Source organism: Peromyscus eremicus, chromosome X, assembly GCF_949786415.1.
Source record: "Peromyscus eremicus chromosome X, PerEre_H2_v1, whole genome shotgun sequence".
Taxonomy (NCBI): Eukaryota; Metazoa; Chordata; class Mammalia; order Rodentia; family Cricetidae; genus Peromyscus; species Peromyscus eremicus.
In genome coordinates, this window is record NC_081439.1 from 94,329,218 (window position 1) to 94,342,412 (window position 13,195).

Sequence of the window (13,195 nt, forward strand, 5' to 3'; positions counted from 1 at the left end):
AAACCTTGTCTATCAAAATTGGAATGATATACATATGGAATGACTAGTCTGTTTTTTTATTATAATGGTATGTCTAGGCTTCCTTTCTCCACTATTCTCTTTATTATGCGTATATATGTATTCTGAATCAGTATGGTCTTGTTCTTGTTGATGAGACCGAGTTTGGAGACAGCATTTCATTATGTAGCCCAGGCTAGCACTCCATTTGCAATTCTTTAGGCTGCAGAGCACTGAGATTACATGCATGGACGTATAAGTGAATGCCAGAATTGCTTTTATTATGAAAAAAAAAAAGGCTCAGGAATTCAATGTGAAATTACTAACAGGTGCATTTTGCCAAGCACAAATGACCGTTCATAGTAGTTATCGTGGTAGCCACAAGATGGCAGCACTAAAGTGAGTTTTGCCTGAAATTAAAGGCAGCCACAGATTGGAATAGGAAGTGTATTAAATACAAGCATTTTATCTCAAATGTTTTATATTTTCTTATGATTGCTCATAAGTGAAACCAATATTAATGTTGTATAGTTTAAAATGTTCGAGTTTCCTCAGTGTTCTTTTAGACATAGTCATAGTGACTTTTGTCTTCAAACTATGACTTTTTACTATCACCATCATTTAACTGTTACACTGTTAAGTGGCTTTGGATCTGCTACACTTAGATATGCAACAGAACTTTCCCCTAACAACCTTGAGCCTGATGAAAACTTTCCAAGAGTGATTCCTTCAGGTCAATTAGTTTCTTAAAGAAAGCATAATTGAAGTCAGGCATGTCTGGAAGTCTAGATTATCAGGAAATCAAGGCTGTCCTTAGCTGTTTAAGAGAGTTCAGGGGCTGGACTACATGAGACTTTTTCTCATAAACCAAAACAGCCAACAAACTTATAATTGACTAACCAATGAGAATTAAACTGTCTAATTGCACCCTGCCCGCCCTTTCCTGACAATATAGAGCTGAGGCAATTTTTCACTGGCACTGGACTTACCCTTTACACAAAAATGAAGACTATCAATTTTGCCTGTCATCACGGCTCCAGGACACAGAACAGTGCCTGACATACAACAGGCCCTGAGCTCAAACTTATCCACTAAATTAATAATGGAAAATGTTTTTGTATCTATCCCCATCAAGTATTTTTTTGTTAGAGCTATTGCTAATATTTAGGTACATGTGATTTTTCTCTACTGCGCTGCCAAGTCAAAAACCTATCACCTCTGTAATTCTGGTTACAGTCAACTGAGATGTAAGTCAGCTCTGAAAGTCTACCTCCACAACATTGTACATGAAAAGGCGGATTTTTTAAAACAATCTTCCAATACCTTTAATTTTTACAGAAAATGAAAAATGATACAGCTGCCAGCCAATCAGTCCTTTCTTGCAACTGTATTTTCTATGATCTCTCTGATTTCATCCAGCTGCCAGTTCTCTCATTAAAATCTAAGATTTCTGCCCCAGATATTGGAACATCAACTCTCTTATGATTCAGTTATGAAACGCTTGGCATGACAAGTGATTTTGTACATATTTGAAAGAACACATGATATGAGCATAACAAACATGCCTCTTCATTCACACAGCAGTTTATTCTGGCAATAAACTGTATAATTATTTTGTACCCATTCATATCGTTCTCTTTATAATCATATAATATAACATGGCATAGATTATTCAATGACATGGACTATCAGTTGTGACTACGTGTAATTACAGCTAACTTGCTGTATTGAATCATTGTGAATAGATGCAAAGACAGATAATCCTACCTGCCTTTGTCAGAAAAAAAAACCAAACAACAACAACAAAAAAAAAAAAAACACCAGTTTCTTTATGTTGTAAAATTTGATGGGCATAATGTACCTTGACTATTTCATTTTTGTTGTTTTCTGTGAGTAAAAATCTTTTAAGGAAGTGGAAGCCCGGAGATTGTCTTGTTGATAGGTCTTCAATCAACATAACAACTTCAAGGACTTCAAATACATTGGACATGTTTATTTCTTTTACATATACTTGTCCTGATTTATGAACATAAATCTCAAAGTAACACCTGTGTTTGACTCTTTTATGCTCATTTCAAGTTTGAAGTGCCCCCCCCACCAACGTTACAAAAATTGACACGCCTGAATACACTTTGAGCTTTGGCCTGTTTATAACCAACTGACTTAAAATGCCATGGAATTGAAATCCATCCGTTTTGCAAAGTAGTCCAGAGAAAGGCAGTGGCTAACCAATCATAATTGTCATATAGTGTTATAAAATACTGTATTGTGTGATAATTTAAATTTTAATCCATTAGCTTTAAAAAATGTTTAAGCTTGTAAAATTTGTCTCTGCCAGTGTTTTTAGTTTATTGAAAACAGCCAAATGAAAGAGTTATGTTACTATTAAATAGAGAGAGCAAATTTAAACTGTCAGTGACTACCAGCCAGCCATCTGGACTTCAACTCAGGAAGAAACCTCCAAGAACTGTATATTCGGATAAAGACCTATTTTCAAGTGTCTATGATTATCACTGAGGGACAAAGAATCTCCTTGTAGGTGTTTGGTCTTCTTGACAAAATAATTTTCAAATGGCCTTAAAAGGAGTTCAAAGACCTTTTAATGGAATAAGAGAAAGTGAATTGGGGAGGGCCAGGCAAGCAGGAGATCTTGGCAGCTGGGAGGCAGGAAATGGGGGAAGAGTAGAGGCAGAGTTAGGGGAGGGGGGTGAGAAGGCAGCAGCCACAGCTGCAGTAGCATCATGGGAGAGCATAGGTAGAAAAGAAACGGTGAGGATGGCCAGAGCCTTTGGCCCTTGTTTGTACTTTTAATTGAAAAGGCACGAAATTGTGTCCCTCTCAGTGTGATGTCTTCCTTTGGTGTGAAAGTATCACTCTATCCTTTTTGGTTAAACAAAGAGGAAATATTTAACCTTAGTATTACCAGGTTTTACTGCATTGTGAGCTAAGAGTTGCTCTGAGTGGCTTAGAATTCAGGGCATGTCCCTGATCAGTGGGAGCAGGATTCATCCCTGGTACTTGAGCGAGGTTTTTGGAGCCCACGACCTATGGTGGGACACCTGGCACAGCCTTGATACAAGGGGGCAGGGCTTGGACCTGCCTTAACTGAATGTACCAGGCTCTGTGGACTCCCCATGGGAAGCTTTGCCTTGGAGGAGGTGGGAATAGGGGGGTAAGTTGGGTGAGGGGAGGCTGGGTGTCAAGAAGAGGGAGGAGAGGGGGATCTGTGGTTGGTATGTAAAATGAATAGAAAATTTCTTAATAATACAAGAATGAAGAAGAAAAGAATTCAGGGCATGTCAAAAGTACAAATGAATAATAACTAACTTTATCTATTGCTGGCAGTTTGCCTTCCATTTTGTTACCTTTATTCCTTTCTGAAGGAATAACTTACAACATATGTTGCTGTCACTATACCTCTTGGTTTTGTGAATGTGGGGCCAGTTTAAAGACCCTTGTCTTTTGGTTTGAGTTCTTTCTTTTTTTTTTTTTACTTTCAGTTAATTTGAAGAAGGCTGTGGGGCTTCATCACTTACTCAAAGGCCAGCACTTGACAATAGGTCATTAGCAGACAATGGGGTATTTTTCCATTCTAGTGGTTGAAGTCTGTCTCTTTTAATTACTTTTAAATTCCCTGTTTACCAAGACATGACTGACCGCTGGTCATGCCGTTTGTTTCTAAGAAAATGTGCTGATATCCCTATGTCGAAGATGAGCAAACAGCTTCAGAGTACATTTCACTCCCCTTCTTCCTACCCAGCTCTGCGTCCTCTTGAAAATGTTGAAGAGAAGGGAAATTCCTATAGGAATTTGTACTTAAAGGATAAGGGTGGCCATTTAGATTAGAAACATACGTTAACTGCATTATGTCCAGGAGACCATAAGACCAAAATATCCAAACAATACTAAAAGCAACACTAAAGATCATAGTCGGAAAGTATGTGCTAGTTTAGCAAATCACTGATTACTTGCTTACTGTTGTCCTGACTGGATTACTGAAAGCTGTGGATAACTGCTGAGTGTGGTTGTAAGGTGGATATTCAGAAGATGGAGGTGACCAGAGGGTTTATCTGTGCTGTGTGTGCTAGATACTGAAAAGCTAGTTTGTTTCTAATGTAAGAAATGTTTTCTCAGGGCTGAAGAGCTGGCTCAGTTGGTAAGAGCGCTTGGTGTACACGTATGAGGAACTGATTTCAGATCCTAGCACCCAGGTGAAAAAAACAAATGGCCTCCCATGTCTATAACTGCCACAGACTGGCCCATCGGGGGTACCACGACCGTAGGGGGACCAGAGCTTGGGTAGTCAGGAAGGCAAGGATTCGGCAAATGACAGACAGACAACACACTCAGAAGTGGTTTGAATCTGCTGTAATTTTACTTCTGCAAATCAGTAGTTTATATACAGAAAACTATCAAGTCATACAAGGAACAACAAGAGCTTGGCAATAATTCAATCACATCATCTTTAAAAAACAGCAAGCACACAATTATTAATCGGCGCTAGACATATTCCTTCACCCATAAGAACTTTATGACCCAAAGAGCAGTCTGTGTTTTTTTAAACTTAGTACAGTCCCTAGACTTGTGTAGGCTTCTTGCAGCTGTGTCCTTCATCTTTATCTCAGCCTCTCTCTAGTTTATTATGCACTTCTACTTTTCTGGTTCTCATGACCCACTTAGCCAATTTGGATGTTGCAGATCCTCCCTAAGTCTTTCTAAACATATTAGCTTTTATTCTGGTAAAGTGAAAACAATTTTGAAAATCTATACAACATACTACATGATAAATTCTCTTCATTGCATTATTTTAAATAATCTCACATCACTTCATCATGGATTCCTATGATGGTAGCATGTCCTCATTAATCATAACTACTGAGTTTTGCTTAAAAATACAGTATTTGCACTTACAAAACAGAGTCATCTAGCTTAAACCTATAAGTGGTTATTTGTAATATAAGGAAATGTGGCCCATTGTCACATTAAAAAAATAATAGTACAAATAATAACACTGACTATACATTGCTACATATAGAAAAATTTGTATGTTGATGCATACATGGATTTAATAGTTTTTTTAATTCTTTTATTTTTCAAAATTAAAATATAATTACATCATTTCTGCTCCACTTTTCTCCTCCCTAGCCTTCCCATATACCCATTCTTGCTCTCTTTTAAATCCATAGTGTCTTTTCTCATTAACTGCTTTTACATACATGTATGTGTATAATAACATATACATATATATTTCTAAATATAACCTACTCAGTCTGTATATCTTTACTTGTATGTAGGTGTATGTATTTTGTTAAACACATGTATACATTACTCAGCATTGTGTGCAGTTTAGAAAAATAAAGCACTATTTAAATGCTATTTCTCTGATCACAAGAAATACAACCTTCCTGAAATAAAAGAACTGAATACTCTTGACAGCCCTAGCACACACAACTAAATGGGCTACAATGTCATACGTGAGACAAAGTTTTCACACTGTACCCCAATGGTGAGTTGCAGTGAATTTTTTCCTTTATACATTTTTGAAGTGAATAAAGGTTTCAAATGGATAATGAATACATTTAATAAAAGTTCCTTTTCACCGGGCAGTGGTGGAACACGCCTTTAAATCCAGCACTTGTGAAGCAGAGCCAGGTGAATCTCTGTGAGTTCGAGGCCAGCCTGGTCTACAGAGCAAGATCCAGGACAGGCACCAAAACTACACAGAGAAATCCTGTCTTGAAAAAAAAAGTTCCTTTTTAGCCTATTTAGTCACTAATATTGGAAAGTTACGCCCAGGCATACATAATGGAGGCAGATACTCCTCGAGATATTTATGAACAGTGCTAACTTTAGAGCTATGGCTTTTGCTAAGTAAGTCACTGTTATTCCATTTCCCTAGAGAGCTTAGATGACAGAGCTTAAACAATCAGACACTGTTGTTAAGTGGAAAAGGTGGTACTGATGAAAAGACTACTTCATTGTCATTGGAAATGTCAATCACCTAAAGATAACTTTTCTCAGAGTATACTATCATGACATCTATTCCATAAAAAGTCATCCAAGAAGAGTGCAGCCCACAGCATTTTGTATCATTGAAAAAGGCAAATATTTTTACTAATAAAAATACATCATTCACATTTTAGAGCATTAAAATAGTATTTTGTTTTGTTTGTCCTTCTGTTAGCAACAACAGAACTTCTGGCATATCAAGGTGCTAAAATAATTAAAACCTAGATTAGGGATAAAATAATGAAGGTTTTTATTTTTAGGAAGCAATGTATATATCTCACTGGAACATAAAATTTCTTTTGACCAACTTTCTGGCACATACGTAATAGTATGGTAACCGTTAATATTTTTCTGTGACCCCATCTCTCAGACTATAAGTAGGAAGATATTCGGTAACACTTGATTAGTCTATCTCTTTCTTTGTTAAATTATTTCACACCACTTCATCATACAATTCTAGAATAGTGAGTATATTATTATAAAACTGCAGTGCAATTATCTTATGTAGCAATCATTTTATTTTCCAAAATTAAAATATTTTCATCTTTTACTCCTTTTCTTTCCTCCCTCCAATCCACCACATGTTCTTCCTCCCCTTTACTCCCTCTCAAATCCATGGCCTCTTTTTCTTTGATTGTTATCTTATGCATTTGCATGCATAAACATACAAACACGACTGGTTCAGTTGCTTGTATGTATGTGTTTTCAGGCCTTATCGCTTGGTATTGGACAACCAGTTAACCAGCTCATTTCTGGGAAAGATAATTTCACTGGCTCTCAGTATTCCTTAATAGCCTTTATTCTTTATTCTTTATCTAGGGCTGAGGCCCAACAAGACTTTCCCCTTGCATGTTAGTGTGCTTATTACATACCTAAAAATCTTAAGAGTAGATTCTAGATAACATTGAAAAGCATTGATATTTACTGGTATCCTTTAGCATTTTTTCATCACCTATTTCCAGACCTCAAACAGAAGGGGGTCTTATATATTGACTAGTGGGATCTTATCAGATAAAAATAGCCTGAATCTAGAGTTATATTCAAATTCTCTTCTTTTGCTTTTTAAAATTATCTTTAGACAAAACCGCAGAGCATGTTAACAGCAAAATTATCTCCAGTTAGTTCGTATTAGACTATGAGTCTGTGTAATAGCAAACCAAGTCTCTACTGCACTTGAGTGGGAGGAAAAATCGTGACTGACTTTATATAGAATAATCTTTCAAGGAGATATGAAGACAGGTGTTGTTGTTATGAAGCTTCTGTTGTTCCATAAATGGGAACAATTCCCCAGATTTTCAGTTATCAGTCTTCCACAGAGGTTTTAATATGAGACAAGTCAATTCTTCCATTTGAAAAAGATGACTGAACATGTGCAGTCACTCAATGGCATTGGAACACCATGACATGGTTTCATCTTATGAAAGTATGGGGCTTTGGAGGGTGGTGATTTTAAAAATGTGCATTGAAAGTATATTTGTTTCTTTCACCACCTCCAACACATACACAGGCATGGGCACACAGATAATTACTCACACATTAAATTCTTTAAGAAAAGATTTGAGAATTTGTATTTTTCTGAACTTCTTGACATACTGTATTTGTCAACTGAGTTGTACAGGTGAGGAAAATTTACAGAATTCTCTATGAAACTAGTTAGAAAAATTTTAACGTGAACATATATGTATTATAGGTTATTTGAAATTTTAATTTCAAACACACAAGTTATAAAATAGGCATATCTGTCTCTCAATGCTGACAACATCTGTTGCAAGGATTATGGAACTGGTGCAAGAAATGAGTGTTTTCAAAATTCTCCAACAAATCAATAAAATAGTAGAGGGCCCATAAAGCACTAAACAGATTTTAGTACAATGGTTCTCAACCTTCCTAATGTTGAGACAATTTAATACAGTTCCTCATTTTGTGGTGACCTCCTACCATAAAATTATTTTTGCTGGTATTTCATGACTGTAATTTTGCTACTGCCATGAATTGTAATGTAAAAATCTGTGTGTCCTGATGGTCTTAGGCTGTGAAAGTGTTGTTTGACTCCCGAAGGGTCAACACACAAGTTGAGAACCGCTGTTCTAGCTGAACTTTAAGATAATAAAATGGAACGCAGATTTTAGAGTGTCTCAAAACTGGGAAGTTTTGCTTAAAATGCACTTTTCTCTAATTATTTTTGGCACAGTATTTTTAAAGTAAAAAAATCACAAATAGATAATTTTGTCTTAACATTTTTCATGACTTGATGTGATCTCCTAACTCCTCCATCTATGAAAGTTGAATAACCAGATGCTAAAGACTGCATGCACATTGTTTTGTAAACTGTTTGGGCTGCATAATGAAAATACTCCCAAATCACTCTCACACTTCTTTAAATCAGGAGGTACACTGAAGTGTGTGTCATGTTTTGCATTCAATTGGCAATGATACGAAGAATCTACGTGTAATCTTCTATTTAACTTCATAATGACATTGGTGGAAACACTGAGACACAAAGAAGTTTGATTATTTATTCTAAACTACACATCAACTGATGAATAGAGTCATGTCTGAAACCATATCCTCTTGTGCCCAGTCTAATGACCTATGTGTTACAAAATTGGATTTTTAATGTGATATATTTAAAATATAAACTATGCAATTCAATTTGTCCACTGAATTTTCTGTATTTGTCACACATTTTCATTGGTTCTGATAGCCTGTTTTGTATAGGTATTGTTGCTAGCTGGTGTCTTAAATACATTTTCCAGTAATCTCTTATACACCAGTGCCGCAGACTGCTTTTTCTTGATGTGGAATTGCAAAACCAGAAAGACTAATCAATCCTTTAACTCCAAAGTAGTGTTTTTGTTCATTTCTCTCCTTTTCCAGGAGTGCCTAGAGCTGCAAAATGAAGAATCATTGGAGAGATGAGGAGCTAAGAGTTCATTCGGTTGTCCAGATGTATCCAAGTACCCCGTTATTTGGCAATAAATACATCTGGGCAACTGATTGAATTTTTCGCTTTTCTTGACTCAGCTGGAACCTCTACAACATGCAAGGCCTGCTACACAGCCCAGATTGTATGATTTCTTAATCAAATGAGACAGGGAGCAAGAAATCCCTGTGAATGAAGGGAGTTCATTGTAAACCTAAGGTGTAAATGCATTTTTGTATACAGCTACGTTGGATTTATTGTATGTACCTTCACAAAGTTAAAGGGAATTTTGTTTCCAGTTTGTAAAAATAACAATGAACAGAAAAGTATTCTCAGCAGTGATGCCTTTCAAGCGCCTATATTCCAGTGTAAAATAATTGTATATTTGTGATTAATACTTGCTAGGATAGCCTCAAATCTATGGATACACACAGCTATAAATCTGTCTGATATATTTCCTCTAGTTACTCCTATTCTTATTGTGCAATTCCATTTCATTCACAGCAATGACACATGCCTGACATGTTATTGACTGTTGGTTGTGCTAGAATGTAAGTCCTATGAGAGCAGGGTCATTTCTACCTTGCTTTTCACCGTGTGGACAGCATCTGGCAAAGCACCTAGCACATAATGGGCAATCTATAAATGTTTGAACACACAGAAATTTGGGCGTACAGTTTTCAGTCTTGCAAGTCAGTTGGAATTGGTCTCCAACACACACATTAACATATGGTTTCTCCTTTAGTTCTGCTCTTTCAGAGCCTGTAGTTTATTTTGCTGTGAGGATACTTAGGCCGAGATCATTTAGGCAGAATTCTGCTACCACCTATGGAGAAACAGCTTCAGATTGCTGGGCATGCTGCCCACTGTGACAGATTTCCTCAACGTTTGTTACTACAACTGTGGAATGATTTGCAATAGCAACTTGAGTTCTATTAATTTGGGAACTATTTTTGGAGCATTATTTTAGGTGAATGATCTTGCTGTAAAAAAAAACAACAGCTTATCATCTTAGATGCTTGTTGATTTGAGGAGTTCAGTTTTCTAGAGTCTTGTTAAATTTTATTACAATAACTGTTTTCATGTGGGCCTGAGGATGTGGTTCGTACACGAGGCCTAGGCCACCCCAACACCACAAAACAAAAGACAAACCTCATATAACAAGCAGAAGAATTTAGAAAACACAAATAAGGAGTAAATGTTTCATTTGTGGACTAAGTACAAGAGGTAAAGTTCTATTTGCCTCCATACTCAGTAGGATTTTCTGGACAGGAGAGTGGGGGAGTGAAAGCATAGGCAAGAAATGCTTTCAAATGGAATAATCATGTTAGTGTTATGAGATCTAATGAAATGTACACAAAAGACCCAAGTACCATTCTTCGAATGCTGCCCCCTCAGTTTTCAAATGAGAAATTATAAAGTCTCCTAATAGTCAGAAGTATGATATTTCCCTCTTGCCACCCTACTGGAAAGTGTCCAGTTTTACGTCTGTGCGACTACATTCTAGCGAAAGCCTAGCAGAAATGCAATAAGCTAACTGTCTTAAGTCCGGAGTATAGATCCCTTACCCGACTTATTAAGGGAGTTTTCCTTTCCACTGATGTCTGTTAGCCAGAGGTCTTTTGCCTGGTATAAAATAACATTTTCTGAAAGAGCAGATTGCTGAACAGGGAAGAAGGTTGTTCTAAAGAGCATCAACTGTCAAGCTTGTCAAAGTGACTTAAATATAGACCTTTCTGAAGACAAGAAACAAGATCATCTGATCCCTTATCATTTTTCAGCCTCAAAAGTTCTGTGAATTCAAGCTTGTAGAAGTAATTAGGACCTCAGAATTGAAAATACAGTGTTTAGCTTTGTTTAATTTCAGAGAATGCATTTCTTACAATATTAGAAGAATCTATATTTACCATGAAGTCTCTGGAAAATTTTCCATCAAATCATAAAGAATTACATGATGTGACTATTCATGGCAAACATGGATTTTTAGGATGAAAAGTGTGTGCTTTATTACAAAATCTCTATAGAACGTTTAAAATTGAAAGGAACATTCATACATTATGCCTTAGGCCTAAGGATAATTTTTGGATTACATGAGTAGTCCCCAAACTGTTATAAATCTGTACATGATTATTTTCTTCACAGGAGCAATCTGAACATTTGTGACTAATTCATTTTGATATAGCCATCTGCTAAAAGTTGACGGCATGTAATAATCAGAGGGAAGATTTCATTAACGTTTTACTGAAGTCTTGTCAGTTTTATATGTATATATAGTAAATGATGATAATATTCACCACTATTACCTTCTCCTATCCCCTCTCACTCCTGCAGCTCATCTTCTTTTCTACTAGTTCCTCTTCTTTTGGGTTTTATTCTGGGGACAGGCCTTGGGCAGGTAGCAACAACTGCATTGTCTCACTGATTATTTTGGGACTTGCCTAATATAATGGATAAGGCACTGGTCTCCTCATTACATTGGCCATGTCATATACAAAAGGGCATTTCACAGCACTCCTACCTTGCCTCTAGTTTCTGATTTTTATGCTCCTTTCCATGATGTTCCAGAGGGAAAACCTTTTCAATTATGACATACAGTTTTTGAGCATTGAAAACTGACAAAATCAAACCTTCAAATGCAATGTTACATATTCAGTTCTTAAATAATTTATCATACACAGTAAGACAGGGGTGGGTAAAACAGCTTAGTCAGTAAAGGCGCCTACAACCAATCACAATGATCTGAGCTCAATCCTCAGGACCCACATGATGGAAGGAGAGAAGTGACTTCTGTAATTTTCCCATGACCTCCACAACTCTTCGATGGCCTGCATGTGAGTGTGCAAACACACACACACACACACACACACACACACACACACACACTCACACACACACATACACAAAGACAAAATAAACTAAATGGAATTTTTAAAAGTCACACAAGAATCATCTGTTAACTGTATATTCTACAGCCTAATAAGAATTCCATGTCAGATTTATTCTCTTCTATATGGGTAAAAAAAATAATGTGCTATATCACCATGGTTACCATACAGATTTTTCCACAAATCTAAAGGTAAAAACCAATCTGAAAGGGTTAGTTTCAGAGGGTGTAGGAAAAAAACAAAACTAAGTTTTACAATGAAGTTCTAAAGTTCGTTCTTCTTCAAATATAATATGTATAAAATCACAAGTCCATCCTTTACCATTTGGTAAGATTTTATTCTTTTTAATTTTCCATCTTCAACTTTTCCAAGTCTCACTTACCCCTCTCCTTAATCAACTATTTTACACACTATACTTGGCTAATTAACTGAAATGGAAAGATACACACACACACACACACACACACACACACACACACACACACCTGTATGAAGGTGCCAGCCTTTATTTCTAAAAATGTTTTAACTTTATTTTTTCATTATTCTTCAAGGTAATTACTGGTTATGGCTTTAAGTATTTTGGTGAATGATATGGATTTTGACGGAAATTTGTTTCTGAATTGTATTTTGGATCAATTATTTTCAAGTGTTCACGATTTTTATGACCTATGCTGATAACAGGCATAACTTATTAACATATAAGCAAAGGATTAATAAGCAATATTTAAATATAATGTTCAGTGTTTCAGTGTTTGGATTTATGTTCAAGATTCTCATTAATTAGTATACACTATAAAATAATACTACTAAAAACTTATGGAAATTAATATTTGTCCCTGATTTTGACCTACCAAAATCTGTTAATGATACTTAAAGATCCATCAATGACTTAGAGACAGCATGGAAATATCTGTGATTCATGCTGCATGAAGAAATAAGAAATTAATATGAGGAGGTAATGGTAGTGAATTCACTCCTGTAATTTAGCCTCCTATTATTACTCCATACTTGAGAAAACAAATAAGTTTCAGGTTATTTTTTCTCCTGTCCTCTCACACACTTGTGCTGAAATGCCCACAGTTTCTTTGGGAGTCCTACAGATTCTCCTTAGAAGGTAGCCAATTTGTTAATTTTCTTAAACAGAGTTTATAAAACTCAAAAAACACAATATATATATAAACTACATAAAATGGAACTTACAGTGTTATTCTGTGTTCTCAAACTATTTAACGCCCCTCTCTCTTACACACATTTAAACACTCACAAACACACACTCACATAAACACATTCACACATGTCTTCTCATTGCCAAATTGTTACTTGCAACTTGAAAAACTTAACATTCTTGACTCTTGAAATCTCTTTATAAATTTACAAAGAA